This window comes from Amblyomma maculatum, chromosome 3 (assembly GCF_055883805.1).
Source record: "Amblyomma maculatum isolate TAMU_Amacu chromosome 3, ASM5588380v1, whole genome shotgun sequence".
Taxonomy (NCBI): Eukaryota; Metazoa; Arthropoda; class Arachnida; order Ixodida; family Ixodidae; genus Amblyomma; species Amblyomma maculatum.
The window spans coordinates 168918487-168930790 of record NC_139346.1 but is presented as its reverse complement, the minus strand read 5'-3'; the positions used below and the strand labels follow the sequence as shown (position 1 = coordinate 168930790).

The 12304-nt window shown below is 43.0% G+C and overlaps 1 protein-coding gene across 3 annotated transcripts in view; it reads left to right on the top strand.

Moving 5' to 3' along the window:
• LOC146196828 (uncharacterized) overlaps positions 1-12304 on the top strand; it is a 303939-nt gene that overhangs the window by 121080 nt on the left and 170555 nt on the right. For 2 of the 3 annotated variants that reach the window (XM_084598554.1, XM_084598552.1), the window contains exon 3: positions 5262-5324. The gene's annotated coding sequence lies outside the window, so the exon portion shown is untranslated. Of the gene's footprint in view, positions 1-3548; positions 3621-5261; positions 5325-12304 lie in introns of those variants that run through there. The other variant, XM_084598553.1, reaches the window with a different exon arrangement.

The following is a 12304-nucleotide window of genomic DNA, read 5'->3' as shown; positions in this document are numbered from 1 at the left end:
ATGTTAAGTTTTGATAGTGGGCTAAAACGACCCCGGAACGACTGGCATGGATTTATGGGGAAGGAGACCTGCACTCAGACTCGCTGGATGCTTGGACGACTGAACTTGGCTTTGAGGGAAGAGTTGGTCAAGGAAACGAAGAGGGTCAAGCTTCGCGCTTAGCCTGGCCCGAAAAACGAAGAACCGGTATACGCTTAACTTAAGTTAGGCCCGTTAGCCAGGGCACGCGAGGGTGGTTGAGCGGGCTAGTCGGTAACTCATATTTCGAAATAGAAAAAGCAAACAGCGCGTCCTTTAGACACGAACAGTGAAAGATACGAACAGCAGTTGGTAATTCATATTTGGAAAAAACAGCGCACCCTTTTGACAGGGACAGAGAAAGACGATGGACTTGTTGGTAGTTCATATTTTTGAAAAAAAAAAAGAAAAAAAAAAAACGGCGCACTCTTTAGACACGGACAGAGAACGATGGGACAACACAGCGCTCAAGGGTGAGCCAGGGTACGCAGTGTCGTAAAAGACGAGCTCCGGCTTGACGTTCTCGATAGTTTTGGATTACGACGACAGTCCCGCACGCCCGGTCAATGTGTAAAATGTTGTATACTGTTTGTAAATAAACCAGTCTGCGCTTCGTATCAAGAAGGGTGTGTACGTCTCCAAGACGTAACGTGTCGCACCCAAACCGACCACGTCTCCACTGAGGTACCGACACCGAGAAACATTAACAAACAACAGTTTCTGTGCGCGTAATGCTGACTGCGCGCAGCTCCGCTGAATTGGCCATCGTTTATAGCATAGGCTCGGGCTTCTTCAAGTTCGCGATTTATTATTACACGTCGTGTCGCGGAGTTATTACCTATGTGTTTGTCGAGAGCAGCGTAGGTTAATAATAACGCCGGGTGTTAATGAAATAAGCTTATGATAACCTGAATCTTCGCATAACTTTGTTATTATTCTACACCCACCGATAGATCCCGTTTGAATTCTGTGCGGCTTTTATGAAGCACAAATATTTTGCCTCCCTAAGCTTGATCATACCAAAATAAATATACATTTAATTGTACGTTAGGCCTTGTCAGCGATTTTGGGGCTAGCGCGCACGCATATAAATATTCGAAGGGCGGACGTGGGTTGGAGCAAACACGTAGGGCGCTGCGACTTTGCCTCTCGAAACAATAGACGAAAAATAACTGATAGCTTAGTAACGACTTCCAAAGCGGAATGTCTTGGCAGTCAGTTGACGTCAGTTGCATACCGATATTATACGAAAAAAAAAAGGTAAAAAAATTCTGCTAGCAACCTCATGCTTCGTTCTTTCACTCAGTCCATGCACTGGGAGCAGTGACCTGATGCCTCTCTGTTCAATAAAATGATTCTATCTCTGTTCTCCTCCCTCCCTCCCTCCCCCCCTCCCCTCCTCTCTCTCTCTCTCTCTCTCGCTCTCTCTCTCTCTCTCTCTCTCTCTCTCTCTCTCTCTTTTCTATGTCACTCCCAGAACATCTCGTTCACTTCACTGCGCACATGTTTAAAGTGAGTCCTTTCGCAGAGGCAGCAAAGCGTGACATCCAATGTCACGCCCTGCAAATATGAAAGATCAGAAAGTAAGATTCCTCCCTCATAAATGCTCCATTCATGAGGTGCTCGTGACTCGTAAATTTATCCTTGTCGTCAACCGATTAAATGTTCGAGTAGCGTAGTGTGAGAAGAGTAGAGTAGCCGTGGTACCTCTGCTGAGAATGCACGAAACGTTCGAACGCAGGCAGGTAATTGTCCACGAAATTATTCCATTCTTGCATCTGCTTTCTGGAGAAAATACATCGAGGCACTAAGTGCGCGCGTTAGGAAGGGCCACTGACGTCATAACGCTGTGAATACACACATGCGCGCGCGCACGCACACACACAAACGCACGCGCACGCGCGCACTCACACACACACACGCACACACACACACGCACAGACGCGCGCGCGCACGCACACACGCACGCACGCACGCCACTGCTGGGCTCGTTGAGGAACGCTAGGATAGCGTGAGACATACACTATAGTTTATTAGAAAATGCTGCCGCAGATCTTCATTCGAGAAACTTGGCTCTGGCAAGCGACGTTTTTTAGGTTATTTGCGAAACGGCATTCAAACGATATACTGCACTCTTTCACCCGGAGTTTTGTTAGGCCAGTAGTTTCTAACGCACTTGGCAGGGGCTGAATCATTGCTGAGCTAGGCTAAGCCCTTCCAAAAAAGAAAAAAGAGGTAAAGAGGACAGATAACTCGGTAGTTGCTAGAGGCGGATGACAACAGCGAGTTGCTAGGACAGAAGGCTGCAACACTCACAGCTTCCGCTCTATCACTATAGTTCAAGCCCCATACTTAAACCGCCACAAATTTTATTTCAATCACCTGATAAAATATAGGGCAATCCATTTAGCAAATATCGAAATCACGCGAATGCCACCAGGACAGTGGTCTTTCGGCGCTTTTATGGATACGTTCGCGTCAAAACCTTTGAAAGTCATTTCGTCCTTAGGCATCCGGGTGAAGGTCAATATATTAACGGAATTTTTTTTTTCTAGTGCCTAAAGCTTTAGCTGCTGAGATGAATGCTTTAAAGCACGTTTGAGAACTCAAAATAATGTAAGTCGGATAAAAGCGCAGAAAAGGTAGAGGGCTGGAGTTGCTAATAAACGTCACGGAATAAATTTAGAAATGGCAGTCGCTGCTCGTGTGAAATTTTCACCGAATAAATTTTGAGTATATTCACATAAGCATAAAAAGAGACCTTACCGCCTTACAGCGGCACTGACAACTGGCTTTTGCACAGGTTAACAAATCGGCAGACAGCTTGACAACATAATGCACATCATCAGAACAGGTACCGACAGAAAATAGGGGGAAAAAAAAGAACACAGTTCCGAACAATTAACAATATTTATGTTTCATTACGCAGCAAAAGTGGTAATAAGAGAGCACCGTAACTCTGTCAACTGCGAAACACAAGTAATGAGAAGGCAGCGCCGCAGAATAAATCGTGTTATTTCGGGTATGTTGCCATACCGTCTACCAAACGGAGGTGAACGTATTAGAAGGAATTGCCCGAAGCTCGTGTTTGCCAACAATACGCCTATTATATATATATATATATATATATATATATATATATATATATATATATATATATATATATATATATATATATATATATATATATATATATATATAACGTATTAAGCGCGATTACATCGATTTGTAGGTGTCACAATCGGCCTCAAAACAGCTCCATCCGAGTGCAGCACAAATAAAGAAAATTATATGCAACGAAAGAGTGCACTTCACAGAATCACGGTCGTTCATATCACAAGGTCACCTTGACCGATCGTTAACCGTAACAAGTACTTTTTTCCAATTTCGTTTCTGGATATCGCGTCTTCGCGAGGGCGTAATGGATGCCTTCTTTGTCTTCAAAGGTCACAAGCGATTGCTTTGGGTCACAAAGGAAGGCGCGAAAGCATTAGACGCGAAAATGCCACGTCGTGATAACAGACAGTGACTGCGAGCGTCTGTGATGAATAGCACCTTCGTCCTCAGCGCCCTGTTTTTCGCAATCCACTTCGGTTGACGCAGTAAGAATCTAAATCGCTCTGAAATTTCGTTTCTCTCTCTCTCTCTCTCTTTTTTCTTCCTTCGATCCCTGCATTTGCTGCAGTCTTTGAAGGTGTTTCTTCGTTTCTTCTTCTTCCTTTCTTTTTATCGCATTCCTTGCGGCTTTTGCCGAGCAACATTCGACGTGGCATAGCTTTCACGTCGCTTCTGTAAGCACCTAGCTTCACGGAGCGTTCAGTGTTTTTAACAGCTTCTTTGTGTTTTTTTGCTTTCTCTATCATTTGCAATCAATGCGGATGCAATTGGGACCTTCACTGACGACAGCAAAGACAGTTATGCGCAACACTGTGCTCCCAAGTCGCATGTGGCAACTGCTGCGCTCGATGTTTGTTTACGCCTCGTGATTTGACCGATGATTTACAGTTACTTGTGGTAGTCGCTGTTGCAAATATGCTGCGAATATGGGGTCCTAATGGTAGCAGGAAAATAAAATATATTTTGGTTCGCAGCACGTGTGTACTGATGGGCGAAATCTGGTCGTTGAGACGTCGTCTGTAATTACGACCACCAGGTAATCGAGCCTGGAGCATTGTTACCCAACCTCTAGCGGAATCCAGTAAATGTCGCTCAATAGGTATCGGATATTCTTTTCTCATCTAACATGTCTGAACACCGCAGCAATCGGACACTGCCGAGTCCTAGGATAGGCTACAGTTACTCTTCGCCAGCGCATACTGTTTGCCGCGCCACATGAAAATCTGGGACATGAATTTGCACAATGTAAATATTTCATCCTTTTCCTGCCACGCAGCATACTTAATCATTGAACATTGGCTTAGTGTGGCGCAAAAATTATAATACAGCCAAATTCTGTACCCGCACCTTCAGCAAACCTCCGCCATGTTGTTGCATCCACCGAAAGACATTTTTTAAAAGACTTTTGAGCAATGTAGAACTCAATCGTATACTACCTGAGAACAGTCATTATTAGGTACGCATGTCTGTGTCAGTTTAAGGAAGGGGGGGGGGGGGGGGGAGGCTTTTGTATGCGCTTATGACTACGTGCTTTATCGTACGCATATATATATATATATATATATATATATATATATATATATATATATATATATATATATATATATATATATGTGTGTGTGTGTGTGTGTGTGTGTGTGTGTGTGTGTGTGTGTGTGTGTGTGTGTGTGTGTGTGTGTGTGTGTGTGTGTGTGTGTGTGTGTGTGTGTGTGTGTGTGTGTGTGTGTGTGTGTGTGTGTGTGTGTGTGTGTGTGTGTGTGTGTGTGTGTGTGTGTGTGTGTGTGTGTGTGTGTGTGTGTGTGTGTGTGCGTGCGTGCGTGCGTGCGTGCGTGCGTGCGTGCGTGTGTGTCGCTATTCACTTTAACAGGATCCCTTAATCCCTAAAAATATCAATAGACGTGCCCGCATATAATTTGCGCCTTGTTGCACGATGACAGCAAATCAGTTCTGTTAATCACGGTGTCCGCTGTCTTCGTTTTGAAATGAGAGGTGTGGACGACACAAGATGTGAGGTGTCTTCACATCGTAGTCTTGCTCGTCAAAGTGCAAATAATTAAGCTTCTTGAGAATTCCAGTGCAGATTGCTGCGATTCAATACACATTGCGATATTTTGTCGTTTTTTCAGAATTGCCTTGCACTGACGCACCTCTGCGGCACGCCTGAATCGGAGCACTGGAGCCTTTCCAAGGTATGCCATACTTAAGCACTCGAGGAAAGAACCAAGCCTGACCTAATATTATCGCACATACTGAATTGCCGAAAACCCTCTCGGCAATTCTAAAGGCGCCAGCTTTTCATGTGAGTTCTTTATGGTTTGTTAGGTTGAATGATAGGCTGAGTCTGTGAGTAATGTTTTCGTCCCATATTATCCTAATCATTAGTGTATTCTCGGAGAATTCTGTTTAAAATACCGCGTATATTTCACCTTTGAGTCAGCCTTCCTTCAGAATTTTGTTACCACGTGCAAGTGGCTAAAAACGGGATGCGCTTCTTTGTCAGGTACTACAGGCAACGTGATGCCTTAGAAATTGTCACGGGATGTAACGCTTATACAGCTCGTTCCATCGAAAAGTCGCTGGCTTTGTCGTAGAAACCGATCGGAAAATATTCTGATTAGTCGATAGGGTCACGGCGTCACGGTCACAATACTTCGCGCGGGAATTTCGAATGCACCGCATTCAAATTAAGCTAAAGAATTGGGGAAGGGTTCAAATGAAGCCTCAATCGGTAAGGTGTTTCCTCTATTGGGGTACCTAAGAAAATGGAATAATTTACATAAATTTGTTGCCAATGGGGGTTCGAACCCAGGTCCTGTGCGCGCCCGGCGGGCACGCAGGCCACGAAGGCTCGTTTGTAGTAAGCACGTTAGAGGCGTTCCTAGTGAAAGTGTTGTGGTGAATATTGTTTGCTAGCGTCTGTTTTGAATGATCAATATGAATGTTAAGCTAATTAAAGTTTAAATAATTTACACAAGCAACATTTAAGAATTCGCAGCAGGAAAGGCGGTGTTACATTACAAGTGCTATCGCGCGTCTGTTCTTAAGGTAAAGGTAAAGCTTCTTCCTGTTTTTTCTTGGTTGGCTCCTACCGTTTGTTTTACCCGTTACTTCTACGAACTTGTTTTCTCTATTATCGGACGGCGGCAGATCTGTGTACAAGCAGCGATTATGTGTAAACAGAGCATTTGCCGACTTTCGCAGCTGTGAACTCGTTTACGAAAGTCACCTCTGGAAGGATGTTCTCTGTCTTGAAAATACAATGCGAAATGGTAGAGTTTCTCTCTGGCGCTAGACCTACACTGTAAAAACATTTTGTTGAAAAGTATAGAAATTTTCTGGCAGCTGTCCGGCCAGAAATTTTCTGTTCTGCTATGTTTTCAGCTTTTTTATTTTTCTGTGATTTTACAGTTTTTTCTGTTTACAATAACCGATAAGAAAGTTTTGTAAATTGACAAACATTTTCTGTTGTACGGTGTTTTTGTTTTTTATTTCTGTTCTTTCTTTCTGTGGCAGTAAAAATAATAATGGAAATATATCTTTCTTTTACTCGTCTTTCATTTCACGTTTTGTGACTGTAACAGCAATAAAATTGCGTTAAGCGCCAATTTCTTCAATGAACACTATTTTAAGGCGAACACCTGGCCAACTACATTTCACGAATATCTCTCGGCTCTGGCAATACTCGATGGCACCCATAAGGCTGGCCTCGCAACAGCCGTTGTCTAGCAACCGAAAAGAGGCAAGTGGAAAAATGCGTAACAGATACCACTGTAGCAGGGAGCCAACCAACAACAGACATCAATGTGGCGCCACTAGTTATCTTCTTTCGAATCGAAATTGTTACGCAGCCGATCATCGGACAGCGTCTTCGGTGTTGTCATACCATTTCGTTTTCTATTCAGAATTTACCTACTATTCAAGTAAATATCAGTTGAAAATACAGCAGACGGCAAAAATAAATCGAATTGTTTCCCTTCGATTCAAGGTTTCGGCTGGAAAACAGAAAATTACTCTCTATTTCGTGAACGTATTTCGGTCAATACAGTAAAACAGATTTTCTCTATACTTGTACATGAATTTTCTTTAAATTTACCTGTAATTTCACACAAATGTTTTACAGTGTAGGTGTGTTTACAAGTTGTTCTCAGTCGTGAAAACCGGCGTTACTCACAATACGAGACTTTACGCGTGTTCTGCACTGTGCAGGACGCGAGGTTCCAAGTCACGTGCACAAGGAAGTGCGATCAAAAGAAGGAAAAAAAAAAGTGCCTTGAAAACGAATTCACAGCATTGTAGGTGTATCTGCTAAATAACGATGTACGATGGCCTACTCCGCAACAGATTATCTTCACCGCTGAACCGCTACTGTATAAAAAATTGTGGAACCGAAACTGAGTGAACCCTTCTAGGTAAAATGCAAGAAACACAATCACTGATGATATGAATTCTGCTTACAGCCTTGATGAAGCATCATCTGGGGATCTATACTCTGGGCGTACGCAGAGTGGTTTTAAATTCAGGTCGTGTACTCTTAATACAACAAATGCCCTTGCTCCAGCTAGCACAGTTTTATTCTTTTAGAAGAACCCATTATTCCATGTTGGTTTAGAAAAACCGGGAAGTTCAGAAAAGGATGACCGGAGTCAGCCGGCTCAGAGCACCGCCAGCGGGCGCTGTCTCGCTGTATAGTTTCTCGTAGGAACAAAATTTAATAAATAGAATGGTGGTTTAGTTAACCATTTTAAACCAATAATTAAGATATAGGGAGAAAAATGAGCATGATAGCAACTGCTACCACCCCGTTTCAAAGGGGACGCTCCTATATTCCATCCATTCCATCCACCCATCGTTTCATTTTCGTGCCTTCGGTTTTGTACGCACGCCTCACTATGATGGTGGAGTAGCGTCAGTAGTATAGGTGATAGGATTCAAGCCGCCCCTAATTACGCGGTTAATTATCTGAGAAATTTTCAGGAAGTTTCTTAAACGGAGGCTATATGATGTTCTTTGCAAAATCGCACTTCGACCGCCTTCAGTTATGACTGTCACTCCAGTGAACGGTTTCAGGCAACGCAAACATTTTCAGGCGAATCGTCAAGGTTGAAGTAAATCAAGCGTTGTTGGTGCACAGAGAAGAAAATACTGCTGCCAGTGTCGTACCGCTCGCTATCGCTTGCAAGTGACTACATTTATGAGCCTATGATTCAGCTGAGTACGCCGGAACAGATGTGCCAAAGCGAAGTGCACTAATTCTCATCAAGAAAGCCTCAGTAGGGTGTAATTTCTGTGCCAACGTCGCTCTCCAGGCCTCTTAAGGGATTGAAAAGAGATGGTGCCGCTTTCACTGCAGTGACTGTAGCTCGGGCTACCTATATTGCGGTCTCATTAGCGAGGAGTGTCGTTAATTTCACCAGCAATGCCGTATTTCTTACCCCTTCGGCAGCGGCTTATGATGCCTTTCTGCAGATGGCATCGACTCAGATAGAATCCTTGAAAAAAATTGTCGAAATACTTTGTTAAGGTATTACTTTGTAAGTTATCATTCTTGCATATTATATGTCTTTCCCGCATCGCTATTTTTCACCGGAAAGAAAACTGTCACTTTGTTCAGCTAAATCTTTATCTTTTAATTTGTGCATTTAGGATCTGAAAAAGGGCTAAAGAAAATGCATTTGTGTTAATTTAGTTTTCGATTTCTTGCTTGGTTGAGATCAAGTAAGTATCTCATCTTGTCGGGATCAAAAGTAGGAATTTTGCATAGCTCCCTTTCTCTTATGCTCTGTAATGTTCCTAGGAAACGTAATTTCTTTTTCTACTGCAAAAGCCGGAGCGTGCGTTACAAACTTGCATTCTTTAATGCGAAGGTCTTATATGGCTCATAAGCAACGTAACACGACGTTCAGTCCAGTGGATGGTACCATATACCCCTGACTGGTCAAGCAGGATGGCGACGTCGTCACCAACGAGAGTAACCAGCAACCGGCACCAAGTTCGAAAAGACGTCTTATATTAACGACGTATTCCGTTCGATTAGGGTGGATTATGATGGACCTCGGTTTTATTAAGCAGGGTAAAGCTGAATTAGGGTGGATTGTCGTAAATTAAAACTGGATTCTCGTGGATATGGGGGAATTAAAAGTGATCACTCTAGATTCAGTTACCATATGGTGGATTATGTTTAGTTACGAGGGATTGCCATGAACTCAAGGTGGATTCTATATTGGATTGCATTGAAATAATTTGACTTAGAGTGGATTGCTGTTGATTAAGGCGGATTGTGGTGGACGGTGGTGATTAAAAGTGGATTAAGCTTTATTAATGAATTAGAGGGGACTGCAGTGGATTAAAAATTGTCACTGCTTTCACCGTCATGACAAGTAAATAGTTTTAAGCACCCTCCGTAAGTTTTCTCGCGCAAAACCAGGTATCGGGGCTCAAATTCTAATTTCTTCTGCTACGGAAGCTGCCAGGAGAAGCCTGTTGTCAATTCTATCACTCAGTGTTAGAATGGTGTACTGGCGGCGCAACGTTTCGCAGCTATTTTCACGGCTTCATAATGCCGTCGACTACACTCTTTCGTGGACGAGGCGGCAGTCCTCACGCTTTCCTTATCTGTCATCCACTATCAGTGGTGGCGACCTTCGTTGGCTCATACAATTGGAACTAGGTTAATGGATTTTTCGCATAACTGCACAGCAGTGTTTTGATGTGAAGCACAACTTAACGTGAGAGTCTGGAATTATTTAGTCCACCTAGAACTCTTTCATGGACACAGGCAGCCTATGAGGTCGGTATCGAACACGCCAAAAATGGTGCTCGACAGTTGAATGAGATGACTGCTCAGCTGCCGCGGTTCGTCACCGCTGCAGGAAATAAAAGCCATGATTGCAATGAATGGATAACATGCTATTTCTGCGCTCCAGCGGCTCATTTTGAGATGTCCATGTCTGTAACAAACAAAGGAACGGAACGAAGAAAAAAATTATCTCTCCCTCTCTCTCTCTCTCTCTCTCTCACACACACACACACACACACACACACACACACACACACACACACACACACACACACACACACACACACACACACACACACACACACACACACACACACACACACACACACACACACACACACACACACACACACACACACACACACACACACACACACACACACACACACACACACACACACCCGCGCGCGCGCGCGTGCGTACAAGTAAATAAATAAGCGCTTCGCAGACAATATGTTCTCATCATATGTCTGACATCGTAGCAAACTTGCGAACCTGTTTGGAATAGGGACATCAAATATCGAATGTGCGTTCTTTCTCTTTAGCGCTATGCAAGTCACTGTAAACATGGATCGCCGCATGCATTTCTTGTGTATGGTAAATCATTCATAATTCCGTTTCTTTTTTGACGTTCTTTTACGTGTTTTCTGGAGCCGTGCTCTAGCTATGACGTCACCAATATACCAAAATAAGGCTCACATCACTAGAGGCATACAGGAATAGCAACGAAATAGCACTCTGCTCACGCTGTTTTTACCTTGGCTCTTGCGAGATGCTGGCGTCAGTGCAAGCAAAAGGGTGATCGGAGCATGATTATATTGCAGTTTTTTTTTTTTCCTTAAGTGACCTCTACTTTGTCTTAACTCATCTCTGACGACATAGCCGCCGTTCGGCTGCTGAAACCAGAATTGAAGCAGCATGAAAGATTGAGTTATCTTTATTTAGATGGCCCGGATTGCACACACTGTGATCCATTCGCACTGCGGATAACGCACCGTCTCAAAACAAGAAAAACACAAGCAAATATTTTGTGATCTTGCTCTTTCAGTTCTTTCAACACTACTGTCCTCAAATGAAGACAAACAAAATTTTTTAAAGGTTTGTATTTGTGAAAGACACAGGAGCAGCTAATTCTTTCTTTACATAAAATGTATGTTGGCACTGGCTTCATGTTTTTCCACCTTTACAGTTTTCGTTCTGACTCAAAAGAACGACTAAGGTGGTGCGCAGCGCGATATAACACCATTGGTAGGAAGTCGCATGCATGTTTTGAGGTATTCTTTCTTTTCTTTTTCTCTCTACACTTGAAGTACTAGTTTGAGGGTACTAGTAATTTTTTGTAGATTTTGTCAGCTTCACTGGAGACAATAGCTGAATTAGCGTCACTTTGCACGGGCGGTATACTACCGTTCTCAAGGAGAACATGAAGGCTTGTCACGCAATGGAATCTAGTAAATACTTGCGCATAATATCTTTTTAACTTTAAGACAGAAATTAGAGAACGAGGAAAAGAAGAAAAGTGTGCCTGGTCGCACTGAAGGCGAGTGTAGGGAATACGCTCGAAACAGTTATTATAATCTACCGACATACCACTGCACACTGCACCCACTGAAGAGAGCAAGTTTTACTGGGACGACGGACGGTCGAGAATGTTTATTATGACTGAATCGGGCGCTATAGTGGGAACACTAACAGGCGGGTGTAAGCCCGAGTTGTCTTGTGTGAACGTCACTACGAACATGAAACGAAAAGTGAAATATAAAGTCGAGCAAAGAGACAATAAAAATAAAACAACGAACAGGAATGACTAAGGAGAACACGATAACTTTGAGTTATTCTGCTAAAAAAAAAAAAAAAAAAAAGAGAGGTTGCAGCACTGAATGAGATTTACTACAGTGCTTTAGGGGTTAGTTTCATCGAAGTTCTTTCAATAATTATTTCAAAGTGTTTTTAGAAGTCGAGTTAAATATCTGATCCGATAACTTGTTAAAAATATCCAGCACATATGAACAGCGGCTGACGGCACCAAACTTTGTGGGTTATTGAGGTGCCACATAACGACAGTGTTTTCTAGCCTGTCTTGTGAAGGTACTTTTTATGTTCGAATGCCAAATTCCAGAAATGTTCGACAACAGCAATTTCGATTAGAAGGAATGAAAATTCTATAAACACAGTTCGAGGAAAATACTTGCAGAGGTTTCTATTGGTGTAGTGGAGACGACATTTTTTAGAATATTTATATAATGGGGGGGGGGGGGGGGGGGGATCTTAACCCTGCATCTCCAACGATCTGAATATAAACGGAATGATGCTGAACCTCAGTGTATTATAGCCAAATTCATGCACAATCATTTTGTCCACTGACAGGGGCAC